Source organism: Schistocerca piceifrons, chromosome 4, assembly GCF_021461385.2.
Source record: "Schistocerca piceifrons isolate TAMUIC-IGC-003096 chromosome 4, iqSchPice1.1, whole genome shotgun sequence".
Lineage (NCBI taxonomy): Eukaryota > Metazoa > Arthropoda > Insecta > Orthoptera > Acrididae > Schistocerca > Schistocerca piceifrons.
In genome coordinates this window covers 237,349,113-237,368,075 of record NC_060141.1, presented here as the reverse complement: position 1 = coordinate 237,368,075, position 18,963 = coordinate 237,349,113, and the positions used below count along the sequence as shown (strand labels likewise).

Here is an 18,963-nt window from a genome sequence, read left to right as displayed (position 1 = left end):
AAGACGAAGAGGGCATTGTTATAACACTTCTTAATGTTGACGTTGAACCTTTCGCAAAAGAGTCCGAAAAAGGTCGTGAGATAAGAGGTAAGGCACCCAGAGTCGACTATTGCTGAGTGAAAAACACAAACAAGCGTGGCTCCCATAACAGACTCTGTCGTTATATGCAGCAAGAAGATAGAATGAGACTGTGGTTGTTGTTTGATGCAGCTCTCCATGCTACTCTATCCTGTGCAAGCTTCTTCATCTCCCACTACTTACTGCAACCTACATCCTTCTGAATCTGCTTAGTGTATTCATCTCTTGGTCTCCCTCTACGATTTTTACCCTCCACGCTGCCCTCCAATGCTAAATTTGTGATTCCTTGATGCCTCAGAACATGTCCTACCAACCGGTCCTTTCTTCTTGTCAAGTTGTGCCACAAACTCCTCTTCTCCCCAATTCAATTCAATACCTCCTCATTAGTTATGTGATCTACCCATCTAATCTTCAGCATTCTTCTGTAGCACCACATTTCGAAAGCTTCTATTCTCTTCTTGTCCAAACTATTTATCGTCCATGTTTCACTTCCATACATGGCTACACTCCATACAAATACTTTCAGAAACGACTTCCAAACACTTAAATCAATACTCGATGTTAACAAATTTCTCTTCTTCAGAAACGCTTTCCTTGCCATTGCCAGTCTACATTTTATATCCTCTCTGCTTCGACCATCATCGGTTATTTTGCTCCCCAAATAGCAAAACTCCTTTACTACTTTAAGTGTCTCATTTCCTAATCGAATACCCGCAGCATCACCCGACTTAATTCGACTACATTCCATTATCCTCATTTTGGTTTTGTTGATGTTCATCTTATATCCTCCGTTCAAGACACTGTCCATTCTGTTCAACTGCTCTTCCAAGTCCTTTGCTGTCTCTGACAGAATTACAATGTCATCGGCGAACCTCATAGTTTTTATTTCTTCTCCATGGATTTTAATACCTACTCCAAATTTTTCTTTTGTTTCCTTTACTGCTTGCTCAATATACAGATTGAATAACATTGGGGAGAGGCTACAACCCTGTCTCACTCCCTTCCTAACCACTGCTTCTCTTTCATGTCCCTCGACTCATAACTGCCATCTGGTTTCTGTACAAATTGTAAATAGCCCTTCGCTCCCTGTATTTTACTCCTGGCACCTTTAGAATTTGAAAGAGGATATTCCAGTCAACATTGTCAAAAGCTTTCTCTTAAGTCTACAAATGCTAGAAATGTAGGTTTGCCTTTCCTTAATCTTTCTTCTAAGATAAGTCGTAAGGTCAGTATTGCCTCACATGTTCCAATATTTCTACGGAATCCAAACTGATCTTCCCCAAAGTCGGCTTCTACTAGTTTTTCCATTCATCTGTAAAGAATTCGTGTTAGTATTTTGCAGCTGTGGCTTATTAAACTGATTGTTCGGTAATTTTCACATCTGTCAATACCTGCTTTCTTTGGGATTGCAATTATTATATTCTTCTTGAAGTCTGAGGGTATTTCACATGTCTCATACATCTTACTCAACAGATGGTAGAGTTTTGTCAGGACTGGCTCTCCCAGGGCCATCAGTATTTCTAGTGGAATGTTGTCTACTCCCGGGGCCTTGTTTCGACTCAGGTCTTTCAGTGTTCTGTCAAAGTCTTCACACAGTATTGTTTCTCCCATTTCTTCTTCATCTACATTCTCTTCCATTTCCAGAATATTGTCCTGAAGTATGTCGCCCTTGTATAGACCCTCTATATACTCCTTTGTAGTTCTTTGTTTATCCAGGACCCATCTCCTTAAATTCCTGCCTTTTTGCAGTTTCTACAGTTCATAACCAATAAATTGTGGTCAGATTCCACATATGCCATTGGAAATGTCTTAAAATTTAAAACCTGGTACTGAAATCACTGTCTTACCATTATATAATCAACTGAAACCTTACAGTGTTTCCAGGTATCTTCCACATTTACAACCTTTCTTCACGAACCACATGTTAACTGTGAATCTTTCATGATTCTTAAACCAGGTGTTAGCTATGATTATATTATGCTCTGTGCAAAATTCTACCAGGTGGCTTCCTCTTTTATTCCTTCCCCCCAGTCCATATTCACCTACTACTTTTCCTTCTCTTCCTTTTCCTACTATCAAATTCCAGTCCCCCATGACTATTAATTTTTCTTCTCCCTTAACTACCTGAATAATTTCTTTTATGTCATCATACAGTTCCCCAATCTCCCCCTCCTCATCTGCGAAGCTACTTGGCATATAAACTTGCGCTACTGTGGTGGGTGTGGGCTTCGTGCCTGTCTTGGCTACAATAATGCGTTCACTATGCTGTTTGTAGTAGCTTATCCGCACTCCTATTTTTATTCATTATTATACCTACTCCTGCATTACCCCTATTTGATTTTGTATTTATAACCCTGTAATCACGTGACCAGAAGTCCCGTTCCTCCTGCCACTGAACTTCACTAATTCTCACTACATCTAACTTCAACCATTTCGTTTCCCTTTTTAAATTTTCTAACATACCTGCCGGATTAAGGGATCTGGCATTCCATGCTCTGATCTGTAGAATGCCAATTTTGTTTCTTCTTATAATGCCGTTGTCCTGAGTAGACCCTGCCCAGAGATGGGGGACTATTTTGCTTCCAGAATATTTTACCCAAGTTGACGCCATTATCATTTAAGCATATAATAGAGCTGCATGCCCTTGAGAAAAATTAAGCCTGTAGTTTCCCCTTACTTTGTTTGCAGTACCAGCACAGCAAGGCCATTTTGTTGATGGTGATACAAGGGCAGATTTGTCAATCATTCAAGCTGTTGCCCTGCAAGTACTGAAAAGGCTGCTGCCTCTCTTCAGGAACCATACATTTGCCTGGCCTCTCAACAGATGCCTCTCCGTTATGGTTGCACCTACGGTAGAGGTATCTGTATTGCTGAGGCGTGCAAGTCTCCCCACCAATGGCAAGGTCCATGGCTAACGGGGGTGGGGGACATGTATCCTACCATATCTTTTTTTCGTAATGTACAGACAATGTAACTCCACCCTGACAGTGGGCTCAGTTAGGCAAGGTGTGCCATGTCCAACTGAGTCTTCTCATTGACTAGACAGCATAGCAGTACCAGATTGTAGATGTGTCGATTGGTATGTCTCGCCCCCCCTGCTGACATTTCCTGTGGCATGAAGATTGGATTATTTAGCAGGCAAGTCAAAACATAAATGTTTGCTTGCAGGCTAGTGAGCATATCTTGTCATCTTTGAAGAGTGGAGTGCTCGCTGCATATCATGAAGATGTAGAAGAAAGAGCAGAACTTGGTCACCCAGGATGCTGCAGGAAATACCGAATTTCACTTTCATGCACCTCTGAAATGTCACAGAACCACATCCAGTGTGAAACACACCCTCTACCTACGGTGGGTTAAGTGCCTTGTTGGGCCACTGGTGCACCAAGCACCTTGAATCATTTCAAAATAGGTGAATTCGCGGCTCCTAAGTAAACACTACACACCTCCAGTCAGTTTCTGTGTTGTTCGGTCCATTACAGACATGCAACTTGGTACCAATATGAGCAGTTGCTTGTTGTGAGGTACCAGACTCCGTATGCCCACTACATGCTGTTTACTGCGGTATTAACTTGGAAACTCATTCAGATCGATACATGTGCACTGACAACAACAGTTCCTGTTGGGTCTGAAACCAGCTGTCATTGAAGAGGTGTAACACTCTTCTCTGCTCGCTGTAATTTAGGATCTTTTTATGACCACTCTCCTTACATCTTGTTACATTTCTCCAAGTGGTACACAGCTCCTTGTAGATATGTTGAACAGTCCATATTGATACACTGGCAAATCAGGCAACTTCTTTCACATTCAGGTCATGGGAACATCCAAGCACAATACCTCCTGTCTGCTATTTTGCCACGTATCCACATCAACACATTTTATTGAACTGATTCCATACAACCATCTGGCACATACACACGGCTTGACTACCGTGACTTGTCAGCGGTGGCCACATGACTGCCTCGTTCCAGTTCTACACCATCTTGAGTGCTCCAAAGTTACTAGTCTGCCCCTTTAAGGGAGTCACTAATATTTTGTCCAGTGAGCTTATGTATTGATAAGTGTTTATTGTCTCTGTGCAGAAAATAGTAGCTGCATTTAAATGCTTAACAATGAATAATAGATACATCATTCTCCTTGGAACTTAAGTGCCTTCATCAACAGATGATTTGATATATGCATCTATTTGTTTCCCTGGCTCCTCCTATATATTTTCTGGTGCGCCCCCCCCCCCCCTCCCTGCACACACACACACACACACACACACACACACACACACACACACACACACACACACACACAGTATTTGTATGGCGTGTAGCCATGTATGGAAGTGAAACATGTACGATAAATAGTTTGGACAAGAAGAGAATAGGAGTTTTCAAAATGTGGTGCTACAGAAGAATGCTGAAGATTAGATGGGTAGATCACATAACTAATGTGGAGGTATTGAATAGAATTGGGGAGAAGAGGAGTTTGTGGCACAACTTCTCTAGTAGAAGGGATCGGTTGGTAGGACATGTTCTGAGGCATCAAGGGATCACCAATTTAGTACTGGAGGGCAGCATGGAGGGTAAAAATCGTAGAGGGAGACCAAGAGATGAATACACTAAGCAGATTCAGAAGGATGTAGGTTGCAGTAGGTGCTGGGAGATGAAGCAGCTTGCACAGGATAGAGTAGCAGGGAGAGCTGCATCAAACCAGTCTCTGGACTGAAGACGACAGCAACAACAACAACACTGATGATTGCCCTGTTGAACTGTGTGCATACTATTTCTTGATACAGTGGACTAAGCACAATGAACAAATGAAATTAATTACTGTTGTATTGAGAAATGTTATCATTTATACCTTTCACTTATTTCTTTAAGATATGTCAGCAGCATATATATTTTACTACTTTATACATTTCCAGCTTTTGGCAGGTCATTTTCGCATATACAATTGGTCCAAATATGATCTAAAAAGTCGCACATGCAAAAGAGATTTTTCAGGGTGTTGTATTCTATTGATGAGAGGTAAGGGATCAATCATTTTAGATAGCCCTTGGGCTAGCAACCATTTGTATGCCTATTGGAAGAACTGTCATACTGTAGCTACCCTATAGTGTCAGGCTCAAAATTTAAACATTAGACTCTTTTTCTAGCCCACATAAATTGAGCAATTCAATTGGTTCTTTTGCATTATGTTGGTCTAGGGTAGGCATCTTATAAAAGGACTGTTTGTTCATGGGTGGATCCTGAGAAAACCCGAAAAACCATGACTTCTGCAATGAATTGTACCATTTAAGGGGATGACCACATCGGTAATTTCTATTCATGGCTGATTGTCACAGTTTTTTACCATATGTTCTTAAGATGTTAGAGAACCATGCAAACTTACTTAGATATCGTTATATATTGCCAAGCTTCAGAGATTCGAAGTTACCATACTTGTGCATGCAGTATCCAGTCAGATGCATACTGTGTTTTCAGTAGCCATTTTTACACCAGTAAAACTTTGGTATGCTTTTTTGTATTATGGGCACTTCATGTCTATACAAGCTTTCCGGACCTGGAAATTATTCGATGGTGGGCCCTGGTAGTGTAAACTCCTTCCAAAAAAATTATTTTGACATATGAGATTCTTTATATTTGCAAATCAAACACCTTTTTTTATACTGTAGGTGTAGCCTAAAAATGTTGTGCATTTCTGTGTAAAGTAGTGTAAAATGACCTTGAATTGGATTTGTTTTAACCCTATACAATGCATGCTTATTTTTTCTTTGTGTGTGTCAGAGTATATAGACAAGCTGTCAAAACTTCACTGACCTTCAGAACTTGATATATGTTAGCAGTACTCTCTGGTATAAGGGGCAGTGAAATGAAAACTGAACACCTAGCACAATGGAACCATGGAATGGTTCCATTCAAAAGTAATCACCACATGCATTAAAATATCTCGAGGATCTCAACAGGCATAGGGACCCTGCAATCAAAGGAGGAGGTTATCATGACCTTACCAGAACTTTTGTGAACAGCTTTGGTTTTTTGGGGAAGGGGGCTGGAGGGGGAATGTGGCACAGTTTCTACTGTTGGCTTTGCCATTTGCCCTCAGGCTGTCTGAATTTTGTCAGATGGAATCATCCTGTTGCATGATAATGCCCATTCCCACACTGCCAATTGGGCAAAGGCTACACTTCAGTGATTTAGTTGGGAAGCACTGCAACATCTTCCATATGATCCAGATCTTTCACCGTGTGATTTTCAAATATTCAGTGACCTGAATAAAGACTTAGGTGAACATTGGTTTCAGTCTGAGGAGGAAATGCAAGAATGGGTGTGGTTGTGGAGCTGTCAGTGGGTAATCACATTCTATGAAACAGGACTTGGTCATCTTGTCTCCCAGTGGGATAAATTTCTAAATTAGTGTGGTGATTACTGTTGGATGGAATCGTGCCATGGTCGTGTTGTGGTGAAGTTCAGTTTTCATGTGACTGCCCCTCTTATAACAGGGAAAAGAAGGGAGTCAGCTGAAACATGCTCTTGTCGGAGCGCAAAAAAGGCAAATATGCTCCTCTTTAAAATGCTGTCACTTCTTCCACTTACTGTGCTGGAATAGTACCAGAGAGACAGTGACAGTGGAAAAGAGATTGATGGTCAGTGAGAAAGAGTGGCAGTGATATGTAGGCATGTCGGGTCTGGCCCCCATCAGACTGGTGAACTTTAATGCGAAAAAATTCGCCCACTTGCCCCCATCCACTATACCCATGTGTTAAAATTTGCTGGTCTAGAGCTCAAAGCCCCGAGCAAACCATCCCCAAGGACACAGGGAGAGGAGATAATGGTGGTTGAAGAGATACAGCAGACTGTAAATGAGAAAGAAAGATAATTGAATTAGGAGAGAAAAGGAAGAGCGACTACATAAAATTTTTTACGCAGGAGCATTGTTCAGTTGCAGGAAGTATCGATCATAATGATGTGTTTTACTTCATCACATTGAAATTAAGTTACACTTTTTTCTGATACTGCATTTTATCTTCACATACCACTATCTGTTTTGTAATACTGACTTATTTTTATCTTATGCCATAATTGTGCAGTTTCTCTGACATAAGAGGTGTGACTGCAAAGTTTGAAGAATGGATCTGCTACTACTTACTGGGTTGGCAGGCAGGTACACAGAGGATGGGGAGGGAATCATTGCCTTGTCCTTGAACACCATCTGACAGGAAACTGCATTTCCTTTATTCAGTTCATTGTGGCAGCTGGTTGAATGCGGGTCTGTTAGGGCTTGTTTGCGGATTCTGTCCGCGTGAAAATGGACATAAAAACGGAGCAACGAGTTTGTGTGAAATTTTGTTTTAAAACCGGGAAATCAGCTTCCGAGACTTATGAACTATTCAAAAAAGCTTTTGGAGATAATTGTATGAGCCAGTCAAATGTTTTTGTCTGGTTCAATAGATTTAAAAATGGCCCGAATCATTTGAAGATGAACCATGGTCCAGCCATCCTTCCACCTCAAAAACGAATGAAAATGCTGTGAAAGTTCATGACTTAGTGCTCCCTGATCGTAGACTTACTATTAGGGAGATGGCTGATGAACTTAATTTAAGTTTCTATGCAGTTCAGTCAATTCTAACTGAAGATCTGAACATGCGTCCAGTGTCAGCAAAATTCATTCCAAAAGTGTTGTCAAGTGACTAGAGACAATACTGACTTGAAATGTGCCAAGAACTGATTAATCAGACTAAAAATGACCCACATTTGTTAAATAGGGTAATTACAGGTGACAAATCGTGTGTATATGGATATGATCCTGAAACCAAAGTGCAGTCTTCGCAGTGGAAGACTCCAAGTTCACCACAAATGAAGAAAGCACAGCAAAGACGGTCAAAGGTGAAGACAATGTTGGTGATTTTTTTCAATTCTACTGGTACTGTCCATCATTAAATTACCCCTAGAGGACAGACAATTAACCAGAAATACTACAAAGGTGTCCTTGAGCGTCTGCGCGAAAAGGTGCGGAAGAAAAGGCCTGCATTGTGGAAAGAAAGGAGTTGGGTGCTACACCATGACAGTGCTTCGGCTCATTGGGCCTTCTCCATCGTTGAATTTTTGACCAAATTCAAAATTCCTGGGCTTCCACAACTGCCATATTCACTGATTTGGCCCCTGTGGACTTCTGTTTCCTAAGCTGAAATTTTCACTGAAAGGGAAACGATTTGACTCGATTGAAAACATCAAGGCAAATACAAAGAGCGTCCTTAACACATTTCAGGAAAAAAATTTCCTGAAATTTTTCCAAAAGTGGAAACACTGCTGGAGTTGATGTGTTCATTCAGAAGGGGACTATTTCGAAGGAGATGCATCACAGTAGCATGTAAGTGCCACCATTGTACAATTAGAAGCCCATTCTTGAAACTTTCTAGTCACACATTGTATATCTTTGAAGGACTCTTAAAATGTCTGCTGATAAACCATTTCTAACATTGTCTTAGTTAGATACTCCGAGAATTCTGCTGTAGTCATTGTAGTCCATCTGCTGTATTAACTTAATCTCAAGACTCACATTGTGCTAGCACTATAACTTGAAATAAACAAATTTACATTACATTAGTCATAGTCTGTGGATCCAGTGGAGAACGGTATCTGAGACATGGAGAGATGTATTCACTCTTTAAAAATGCACAGAAAAGTGTTAAAATAACACACTAAGAACCATAAATATCAAAAACACCCCCTCAAAGCCCACAGTACTGGAACCTCATTTTTGTTTCCTGATCAAGCACTGTCTAGAAGTTACACCATGTGTAATTCTTATTCCAAACTGTCGTTGAGAGAGGGAGCTGGCTCACCACTTGCATAGAGTTTGCAATGAAATGATCCATCGGCTTTGGCCAGTGGCAATATCAGTGTGGCAACTATTTGTTGGCACTGTGTAACCTGTACTACAACTATAACATCACACAGTCACACTTATTTTAACAATTATCCCAACCATGAGACAATTTGGATGATTTGACTGAGAAAATTCTTGTTATTAACACCTTAAAACATATTAAAAAACTGAAAATATCAGATAACAATGGGGAAATAATGGTTTTCATCGTGGATGTAAATAGAACTATGGACTGCACAACACACAAAAATAATTGCCATAACGCATTAGCTGGCATTGTCAAATTGCAACCAGTATAATCACCTTTCAACCTACCCTAGACATTGTGCTATGTTACACATCAGTCCATCACCACAACATACATTTCAAGAAATGTGCCATCACAGTGACAAGAGTTCTTGAAGCAGACCAGTAGTATTACGAACTTAATTGCACTCAGTGTTGCCAGAATAACAGTATCGACCGCTCTGCTACAAGCTAATGCTACTAACCCCAGGTTATTTTATCCACATTTGCTGATGTTATTTGAATGGCAGTGAATATTGCCTTGAGCGAGTACCTGATTGAAAAGAAAATTGAAGAGGATTCTATCAAGTCAGAACAGTTTTACTGCATCACTTATAAAACTACTGTAGCAGAAAACTTACTGTTGTTTGGCTTATTTTCAGTGATAATTGTATTAGCAAATTATACAGTGCTTGTTTGTCATCGCTAAACTAACTGTACTCCCTGACCTGTCTATTCTTTTTTCCTTCTTCCTATTTAATTTTGCCGTATGTGTGTTATAGGGCAATACTTTAGGAAAGTCATGGGTTTGCCATGGCTGGTTAAATTTTATCATTAGTCTTACGACTGGTTTCATGTGTCTTACTATGATTGCCTTCAGTGTGCCATCCTCTTCATCCTAGAGTAGCATGTAACAATCAGAATCATTCAGTGTACATCTCTGTAAAACTTCTACAACCTACATCCATATGGAACTGCTTTTCTAAATCAAGCCTTCACTTGCCCTTACAATTTTTATCCCCCACACTTCCTTCCATTACCAAATTAACAATTTCTTGATTGCTTTGCGACATGTCCTATCAGTCTGTCATTTTTATTCCAGTTGTGCTATAAATAAGTTTTTTTACTAACTCAGTTCACTATCTATTTATTCCATTATTTGATCTGCCCATTTAATTTTCAACATTCTTCTGTGGCATAACATTTAAAAAGCTCCTATACTCTTCTTGTCTTAAATGTTGCATTTCACTTCTGTACAGTCTACACTCCAGACACACTCATTCCCCCCCCCCCCCCCCCCCCACCGTGAATTTATTTTTCTTGCTATTGGCAGTATGCATTTATACCCTTTTAACTTCTGCCACTGTCGTTTATTTTGTTCTCCAAATAGCAAAATCGTTCTTCTAATTTCAAAGTCCTATTTCCTAATCTGATTCCTTCAACATCACCTAATTTAATTAGCTTAGACTACATTCCATTAACCTTGTTTTGCTGTTGTTGCTCTTTATTGTATAACATCTTTTCAAGACTATATACTAGGGAAGTCAAAAAGTAAAAGGACTATTGAGAAAAGGATTATTTATTTTAATGATAGAAAACTGAAACATACATAATTTTTCTACGTAACCTCCCTGCACTTAAACGCACTTTGTCCAAAGTTTCACAAGTTTTTTGATTCTGCTCGAAAACCGGTTTTTGGTTGCACCTGTAACCAATTTTGCATTGTATCAATGACTTCTGCATCAGCTGCAAATCATCTTCCCCTGAACATTTCCTTCAGTGGTCCAAACATATGGAAATTGCTTGGAGCTCCTATTTTGCACTGTATCAATGACTTCTGCATCAGCTGCAAATCACCTTCCCCTGAACATTTCCTTCAGTGGTCCAAACATATGGAAATTGCTTGGAGCTACATCTGGACTGTGTGACAGGTGTTCCAGCAATTCAAATCCCAATCCCCTTATTGTTTCAGCTGCCTGTTTGGCAGAATGTGGCAGAGTGTTATCTTGCTGTAGGACACACCTTTCACAATCTTTGGAACTGATTGCAGCTTTCAGTTTAGTTTACAGCACATCACATTAGTTCTCACTGAGCACAGTTTTTGTCCAAATGTCCTCAGTTATTGATGTCAATGACCTTCCCGATCTTTCCTTATCACTGAAGTCCATTTGTCAGTCTAGCTTCACAATAAACAGTGGTCATCACACTGCAGTTGCATTTGACAAATAATTTCCGCAGGTTTAAAACCTACCATAAACAAAAAGCGAATCACTGCTCTCATTTCCTCCTTGGTGCAGATAAACAATGGAGCTGCCATATTTCAGTGTGTGCTCCAATACATTGACTAATGCAGGAATAGGAGTGACATCGTATAGAATTGTAGATGACACTACTTCAGGCCTGGATACTAGCAATGTTCCCAAGCCCTACAGTGAGAACAGGCTGCAGGCCTATCGCACTCTCTTCCCGCTGACTACTTTGTCATGTGAGTCAACTCTTAGAACTGCAGTTAGATTTCTCCTTGCATTTTGTCTCAACTTCAGAATTTTTAAGACTGGTTTCTGGTGAACATTTTGAAAATCTTTTTGAAAATCTGCAATTGATATAAATATAGGTTTCTTACTTAAATCTATTTTCTTCGATAATTCATAGGGTTAGTATTGCCTCTCGTCTTCCTATGTTTGTCTAGAACCCAAACTGATCTTATTCATTCAATTATTCTGCAGATAATTCAGGATAATAAATATTAAACTGATGGAACTTTCACTAAAATTCACACTCAGCAGCACGTGCCTACTTTGGTACCCAAAGTCTGAGGTTATGTCACCTGTCAACATACCTTCTGGAACAGTTTGACACAGCACAAGAGAATTCTTGTTCTTACCTTACAGATGAAGAATTGCAGGTCAGTTTTAGGAAGATGGGGAGTTTGCTTCATGCTCTAGTCCAGTGAGGCCTGAATGATAATAGGACTAACACGGAATCATTCCTTTTCATTTTTGAAGGTGCCTCACCCCCAGAAACAGTAAAAATCATGACCTGTTCATTTCACTTCAAGCTAGATGTAATACATATTATGGAATGTTTAATATGCATATGCTTTGAAGGTACTAAGTCAGACTGTATGAATGATGCAGCCTGTGAAGATTTTGGTTGACACACAAGAGCTCCATTTCAAACACATCAGCACATTGTATTAACTTCAATGGGGGGGGGGGGGAGGGGGGGGGGGGGGGAGGGAGAGAGAGAGAGAGAGAGAGAGAGAGAGAGAGAGAGAGAGAGAGAGAGAGAGAGAGAGAGACCTTTGACCGATTGATGTACTTAGCTCAGAAGAAGTATGTATATTTACATCTCTACAGTGTGCTCTGGTTTACATTTATTCAGAAAGCTAGAAAGTTTTCTTTCTCTTGTGTGTCTTGTAAATGCTATTCAGTTAGTGGCTTCCTGTACTCCTAAATTATGTATACTGTCTTGGTTTCATTTTCGTTAAGCTAATATTACTCTTAGGAGGTATTAAGGATGTTGTTATCCACGTTAAATTTGTTGTCCATTTTTGTAAATAAAAATTGTTATCGATGCTTACAATATGTCATGATCCACATGGCAATGTTTGAAAGTCTTGTAATGGTCTCCTTATTAATAATACAACACAATCATAGTAGATGAGTGTACAACATGTATGTACTTAAACACCAAATGTAATTTGCACTATACAAAAAGGAAAATTCAAGTGTTGTACCATATTGCCTTGGAGTGGCGTAATAACTTAGTCACAGATGGTAAGTTCTGTACCTAGTATGAAAATCATGCAAGCAATATGCAGGTTTTGTACCAGCATACACAGCACACTAAAATACATCATAGCATAATGTTGAAATACACACACATTGTGGTCAGTGCCTTAAAATAGGATCAATGTCTATAAACTCAATAACAGAACAATATGAGGTGCATTCAAGTTCTAAGGCCTCCAATTTTTTTTCTCCGGACTGGAAAGAGATAGAAACATGTGCATTGTTTTAAAATGAGGCCGCGTTCATTGTCAATACATCCCAGAGATGGCAGCACCGTACGGCAGATGGAATTTTACCGCCACCGGCGAGAATGAGAACTGTTTTAAATACTTAAAATGACGACGTTTTCCTTACTTGAACAGCATGCAATCATTCGTTTTCTGAATTTGCGTGGTGTGAAACCAATTGAAATTCATAGACAGTTGAAGGAGACATGTGGTGATGGAGTTATGGATGTGTCAAAAGTGCGTTCGTGGGTGCGACAGTTTAATGAAGGCAGAACATCGTATGACAACAAATCAAAACAACCTCGGGCTTGCACAAGCCGGTCTCTCGACATGATCGAGAAGGTGGAGAGAATTGTTTTGGGGGATCGCCGAATGACTGTTGAACAGATCACCTCCAGAGTTGGCATTCCTGTGGGTTCTGTGCACACAATCCTGCATGACGACCTGAAAATGCGAAAAGTGTTACTCAGGTGGGTGCCACGAATGCTGACGGACGACCACATGGCTGCCCGTGTGGCATGTTGCCAAGCAATGTTGACGCGCAACGACAGCATGAATGGGACTTTCTTTTCATCGGTTGTGACAATGGATGAGACGTGGATGCCATTTTTCAATCCAGAAACAAAGAGCCAGTCAGCTCAATGGAAGAACACAGATTCACTGCCATCAAAACAATTTCGGGTAACCGCCAGTGCTGAAAAAATGATGGTGTCCATGTTCCGGGACAGCGAGGGTGTAATCCTTACCCATTGCATTCCAAAGGGCACTATGGTAACAGGTGCATCCTACGAAAATGTTTTGAAGAACAAATTCCTTCCTGCACTGCAACAAAAACGTCGGGGAAGGGCTGCGCGTGTGCTGTTTCACAAAGACAACGCACCCGCACATCGAGCTAACGTTACGCAACAGTTTCTTCGTGATAATAACTTTGAAGTGATTCCTCATGCTCCCTACTCACCAGACCTGGCTCCTAGTGACTTCTGGCTTTTTCCAACAATGAAAGACACTCTCCGTGGCCACACATTCACCAGCCGTGCTGCTATTGCCTCAGCGATTTTCCAGTGGTCAAAGCAGACTCCTAAAGAAGCCTTCGCCGCTGCCATGGAATCATGGCGTCAGCATTGTGAAAAATGTGTACGTCTGCAGGGCGATTACGTCGAGAAGTAACGCCAGTTTCATCAATTTCGGGTGAGTAGTTAAATAGAAAAAAAATCGGAGGCCTTAGAACTTGAATGCACCTCGTATTAACAACATGTTTATTTCAAATGTAAATTAACTTCAGACAGGCAAAAAATTTGTCAAGACATACAATGTAGTTGTGTTATAAGTGTCACATTGTTTTACAGTGTCACAAAGTGAATTAAATTATTAAATGTGTGGTGCACTAAAATGCATAGGAAAGAAGCAGAGGAGGAGGATGTCATGTATGGTAATAATTATTTTATGTCCTTTAATATGTGCACTTCTGCTCATTTTAATTCATTTTGTAAATGACACATTTAATTGCAGATACAAACAACAGAAGCTTTTTATTTTTAATTGAAGTAGTTATTTGGTTTCCTATTGCAGCATCAGCACCAGTAAACTGAAAAGGGAGAGCCAATAGCACTGCAAAGAAGTGTGAGTAATAGAAGTATTTGGATTGTAATAAGCTTTACATTATTTTTGCAACTGCATGTGGGAACCATTGTAGTCTGTTATTAACTGAACTCATTTTAGTACCATGTTTTCATTAAGCAGTTGAAGTATCACATTATCCTTAACATTGAAGCTGGTTGTTATTCACATAATGCTGTCCCTTGCATTTGTTTGGAGGAATATTGTCTGCAAAGTAATATCAGTGAAATTATCCTTGCAGCTTGCACCCTTCGATTTTCTCAAAGTTGATTCCTGTCCTTTCAGTATATGGTTGGGATACTACAGATAGGAAAATATTGGCCACAGGACTGAATCGTAGACGTCTCCTGTATTGTACATTGATGTTTTTGAAATGCAAATACATAATTTACACATTCATGCTGTAGAGAAATGCCGATTTAATCTTGACTTGTACAGCCTTCTTCAAGAATGTTCCCTGCATTTGTATTTAGATACACTTTTCAAGCATAGTTATCAGCAAATTTCAGAGGGTTAAAGAAATGTAAATTAATTTAGGAACAAAGGTAACAACTCGCCTGGTAGTAGAGGCATTAAGTCATAAATAGGTACATCAACAAGACTGAGAACTTGCTAGCTTGCGGACAGCTAAACACACATTGCTCATATGCAGATGGGATAGTGTGTTAGGCAAGCAAGCAAACCATTTCTGAGAGGACAGTACTTCAACTAATTAGTAGCTTTTTTTGGGAATGAGGGTGTTTATTTATACTGACAAAACAGCCTTCTTTGAACTGATAAGCATACATCATTCAGTGTGCAGTGACAGTAAATGTAATATATTTGTCTTCATATACTTATATAAGAGGTGTTGTTCCAACTGATCTGGTTTTAGTCCCCACTGCACTGTTTCTTTTGGCTGGAAATCTTGGGCAATCCATGTAATCTACTGGCGTCTACCTCAAAGGCTGATTTCTGTGTCTAGTCAAGAACACTACTCTTATTAATACAGTTACTATTTTGCTTCTCTACCACATTTCACTCTGATATCATTGCTTTGCAGATGTGAAGTAGAAAGTGAGTAGTGACTAGTATATTGATCATAGTTCCATGCATCATTTTCATTTCTATCTTGGTAAAATCAGAGGGTGATTGGATGTACATGGATTTTAAGAACAGAACAATACAAATAGCTAAGCTTTTAAGACATGGTCTCAGACACTTTAATCTGTCTCTACTCAGAACTTACTTATGTAACAGGTGACATAGTCATGATAAACAAATCCAGACAAATGAGTGGTCCCATAAGGTTCTGTCCTTGGGCATTTTTTATTCTTCATGTGCCTATGTGAATGATTTACCACCTCTTCTGCAACAAAATGTATTACGTATGCTGATCACAAAAATCTTGTGGCCGTTGATCATACTTTGGAGCCAATAAAGAAGATAACACAAACAATGGTCAAAAGTCTGTGAACTGGCTCTATGCCAAGAAACCGATCATAAATTATACCAAAATTTATTTCTAAGCCCATACATTGGTCAAAAAAAGTTCATGCATATGATCCTGTAAAACTTCTGGAAATTAACTTGGACAATTAGTTTCCCCATGTTTGGAAAGTGCTGCTGCTCCACGTCTGTGTATTGTATTGATGAATAACCTCTCCAGTTGCTAAAAAGTCTTTATTTTACTCCACAATCGATTTTGGCTTTTATATTGAAGCCATTTTCTAGTGAAATCTGAAATTGTTATGGTGAAGCTAAGTCAAATAATGTGACAAAGGAAAGCACTCAAAACCACCACAGGCGTTACAGGTAGTTGACACATGTCACAATTTTCAAAGAAATCATTATATTTGCTCTTCATTAAAGCCTGCCTTCTTACAGTAAAAAACTATGCTCAGAGTGTGACATGGAGTGGCACTGCTCATGGCTTCAGTGCCAGAAATGGAAATACTGTGGATGTAGAGTATGCCAGACAGCAAATATCACAGATGTTTTAATCCTGTGTTGCATGAATTTCACTGCAGTGGACAACTTTTAATGGTCAATTCTCAAGTGTTTTCAATCAGTCATGAGGCTGCAAATGCATCCAGGACACAACACCAGTAGGCAGTGCCTACTGCAGTGAACTGTGTGCATTTGCAGCCTCAGGACTGACTGAAAATGCCAAAGAAGCGACCATTAACAGCTGTCCACTGTAGTGGACGCTATGCGCCACAGGGTTAAATAAACTGCTGTGAAACTGTACACATTACCACTGTCTGAGAGTTGGCTAACAAGAAATTTGAAAATTACTTGCAAAAATCGTTACTTTACAAATGTCTGTAAGAAGACTAGCATGTCCCTGTAAAAGTTTTTCTTCTCCATAATAAAAACAGCATTATTTCAGTAGACTTATGCGCGCACGTGCGCACACACACACACACACACACACACACACACACACACACACACACACACACACACACACACACACACACACTCTCTCTCTCTCTCTCTCTCTCTCTCTCTCTCTCTCTCTCTCTCTCTCTCCATTTTGACCTGTAGTTATTGCCGTTTTAGATTCTATTTGATCACTGTAAAGAAAAATGTGTGATCCATATTGCTCAATACTAATTATACTAATTATAGAATAAATACTTTGAGCTCTTATTCGCACCAACAGGATCCATACCCCCAACTTGTACATGTTCAGTCTGTGAATTGATCTCGCAGGACTAACAGCATACATATCTTTTCTGCAGATGCCAAAAGTGATCCTGTGTCCAGAAAGACAGGTGAAGGGTAAGATTTCATACATTGTAGTGGTATTGATATTTGTGCCCTTACAAATTTCTCCATTATTTCCCATGCTACATAGAAAACGGAGAGCCCTCATTATGGTAAATGGTGCAGTGTCCATTTCAAAGAGTTAACTGATTGCAAATGGACATTCGGTTCTATTCATAAAAAGAAGAAAATATGATCACTGGAATATCATTGCATCATACTCACAGCTATCACAAGAACTCACATGTCCCTGTAAAAGTTCTTCTTCTTCATAATAAAAACAGCACTACTTTTTTCAAGTTCAAGCTCATCTTGGAATGGTGCATATTGTTTTGTTCTGCACAATTATAATGAAGAGTGAAGAAAATTGCGCTGGAATTAGAATATAAACTTATACACCAGTTCCACAAATTTTGTGAATGTTCTGAGACAGAGATAACTTAAAAAATGACTACTTAACATTTCCTAAAAAGACACTTCTGACAGTTGTATTTGCGTGGGACTTTTGTTCAGTTCATATTTATTAGCTTTCACATTTCTAATCATTTCAGTTGTTACCAGTTATTTCTTTGATGTTGAAAGAAGTAGGCCTTTCTTTCATAAAGCTGATATTCTATTATCTGCTTTTGACTGAGATTGTTGGCCCCACTTATGTCATTATACTGCATGAAACAATTTCCCATCATTACTTATGACAGTCTTTCACTAACTGTTTATCTTGTGCAAATAATTGCAGTTGACACAACCTGCAGTAAAGCGCTCTTCAGATGGAAAATAAGACTTGCCAATAATTTATGTTTTTTTTTTTTTTTTTTTTAGATTAGATTTACTTTCATTCCAATTGATCCGTAGTGAGGAGGTCCTCCAGGATGTGGAACATGTCAGAAAAACAACAATACATGACAAATATTTAAACTAAAACAAATAAGCTAATGTACCATTCCACAGGCCCAAGTGGAATGATCGTCATTTTTTAATGAACACTAAGAGTCATTTTACAAATACTATTGCACTGAATTTAAAATAAAAAAGTTTTATATTTATTTATAAGGTAAGAAACATGTAATACAACTACTGTAATACTTATTTACAATGAACACATTACTGCACTGAAATGGTGCAGAAGTTAGATTATACTTACACACACACCCACACACACACACACACACGAATTTTCAGTGAACACATTACTGCACTGAAATTGTGCAGAAGTTATGTTGTACTTATATACAAATCAGTTGGTTTTCCTCAGAAATTCATCAATGGAGTAGAAGGAGTTGGCCACCAATAAATCCTTTAGGCTTCTCTTAAACTGAATTTCATTGGTTGTTAAGCTTTTTATGGCTGCTGGCAAGTTATTGAAAATGTGTGTTCCTGATTACTCCAACATACTCAAGACCTGTACAGAAGGCTGAATTAACGCAGTAAGTTGTGAATAAATCAGAAAATTACTAGTCCTAGGTTTGAGACATAGGTAAAAGTTTGCGATGACAAATTTGGATTTTAAAAATGTGAACACAATTTTCTATTATATTTTTCAATTGCTTCTAACTTTTTCAGAACTGGACATAGTTATCAGTAAAGAGTAATCTGCAGTCTTTATTTAGAGAACC

General features: G+C 39.2%; 1 protein-coding gene across 1 annotated transcript in view; it reads right to left on the bottom strand.

Moving 5' to 3' along the window:
• The window catches only part of LOC124795748 (peptidyl-prolyl cis-trans isomerase B1-like), a 57,354-nt gene that overhangs the window by 38,309 nt on the left and 82 nt on the right, over nucleotides 1–18,963 (bottom strand). The gene's annotated exons all lie outside the window — the stretch shown is intronic.